This window comes from Epinephelus moara, chromosome 10, assembly GCF_006386435.1.
Source record: "Epinephelus moara isolate mb chromosome 10, YSFRI_EMoa_1.0, whole genome shotgun sequence".
Taxonomy (NCBI): domain Eukaryota; kingdom Metazoa; phylum Chordata; class Actinopteri; order Perciformes; family Serranidae; genus Epinephelus; species Epinephelus moara.
In genome coordinates this window covers 43,982,474-43,984,666 of record NC_065515.1, presented here as the reverse complement: position 1 = coordinate 43,984,666, position 2,193 = coordinate 43,982,474, and the positions used below count along the sequence as shown (strand labels likewise).

At 41.0% G+C, this 2,193-nt stretch overlaps 1 protein-coding gene across 1 annotated transcript in view; it reads left to right on the top strand.

The window, feature by feature from the left end:
* The window catches only part of LOC126396256 (receptor-type tyrosine-protein phosphatase F-like), a 706,276-nt gene that overhangs the window by 632,884 nt on the left and 71,199 nt on the right, over positions 1-2,193 (top strand). The window lies entirely within an intron of this gene.

Below are 2,193 nucleotides of genomic sequence, written 5' to 3'. Positions count from 1 at the left end.
AATAAGCTAAAAGTTATTTGTAAATTAGGTGCCTTTTTGAAGAGCGTCCTTCCTTTATTTAAGTAATACATTTATTTTGTTTTCGTTGCAGGGATGAGAGAATTTGTACAGCCTTGCTACTAGCCATGTTTGTATAATTGTTTTTGTATAGCTGTGCTCCATACCATGTGATCATGGTCGTGAGTTAAATAAATAAATGAAATGAAATGAATTTGGACGCACTATGCGTCATTCGGGCCCATAGGGTTAATTGAGTGAATCGTCCGAGCCAGACGAGTGTTAATTTGAGTTTGATTTTATTTAATTACACTAAAGTTGTTGAGTTAAACTAACCATACGAGTCCTTTTCGTTTTTGTACAATTTATTGCTGCATTTTGAAAGCAAAAAGAGTTACCTTTTTTTGGGGTTTCATGTTATATCAGGGGTTTTAGCTTGGCACCGTGAACCTGTGCCTCCCGTGACCTGTAAAAGTAGCGTTGTGACATAAGCCTCAGTTTCTGTTGTTGGCGAATTGTTACAAGCTGATGAATTCGCTGGTCAAGGCTAGGCAAAACATTAGTACAGGAGAGATGACAGACAGATGGATGGTTTGTCTCTAACAAAATACTTAGACGTGCTGCAAGAACGGATTAGTGCTTAATATACATCTGCAGCCAGAGCGCATTATGCTGTCAATTGGCTTTATGTGTGGGGAATACCAGGATGTGTTATCCAAATAAGGGCACGTACGTCACATGTAGCAGATGGATGTGATTTCCTGTCGATGAGATAAATGCAGCTGTCCTCACAGTCCATGCAGGCGCAGTGAGGGAGAAATGCACAGACTGCTTCATGTTGGAAGTGCTGTAGTTGGACTAACGGGCGGTCGGACTACTGGGTATGAAATCCAACGGTCGGAATAATGGCATTAAAATGGTGGGATTAATGGGCAGTCGACATTATGGGACTAAAACGATAAAACTCACCATAGACCTGCATGGTCGGATTAGCGGGTAGTTGGACCTATGGGATGTCGCACTAACGCCTGGCCAGCAAATTTATAGGGGGGGCTGTGGCCACCCCTGGACACCCCCTGGTGGCGCCATTGGCCGGCGGGGGATTCCGTTGTGTGATAGCGGAGCGGAGAGTCAGCAGCTGGATTTTGCACCCATGGTCAGTAGTATTAGTAGGTGTATAGGCAAACAAACAACAACCACAACGACCATTATTCATTGTATTAGGGTATTACATTTGTGGGAAGTTATTACTACAATAAAGATTGTACATGTGTTACGTTTGTAGTAGGCAGCGGCTATTACGTTTGTGGAAAATTTATTACATTTGTGGTTTTATTACATTAAATGCTGCAGATTTTTATTACGTTTGTGGTTTATTACGTTTGTGGACATTATTACATTGGCGGGCGTTACACACCGGTATGCGCAGGTGTAGGAAACGGGAATTATCAGAGGCACGAATAATGTCAGTATTGTATGTAAGGGATAATGTATAATGAGCCGGTGAATAGGACCTACTGGGAAAATAACTCCCGACAGGGGAATAGAATAGTTCTATTCCCCTGAAGGGAGTTGTTTTCCCAGTATTCACCGGCTCATTATACATTATCCTGCTTATTACACGGCTAATTATCAGTTAAATAAATAATTTGAGACAGAATATTGATTAATTATACGATTTTTATTGATTTATAAATTAAATTATGTTCATGTCTTTCTTCTTCGATGCGATCAACCTCCTTGTCATCCACAATCTTGTGTCTCCTCTCTTTTCCGTGCGCCTCTGAACATCCCTCTTCTCCGGCATTCTTCTCATCTTCAGCCACTAACCATGACTCAAGATTTTCATGCTCACCAAATATGTTAAAAGTTATATCATGAAAATACTCCGTCTTTGTATCTTGTAAATTATTATTTTGAAGCGGTAACGGCTACGTTAGCCCGATAAAAAAGTAACTGTTGTCATGGCAGTGTCCCTAGCAACGCTGGGCTACATAGCAACGGTCATTACACAGTAATATCAGACCTCTGAATGCTGCGACTGACCAATCAGAATACAGCATTTAATAGAGCCGTGTAATATATATGTATATATATACATTAAAGATATATTCAAGAGTCCCACCAGAACACTGCGCTCTGAGAACGCAGGGTTACTCGTGGTCCCTAAAGTCTCCAAAAGTAGATCAGGAGCCA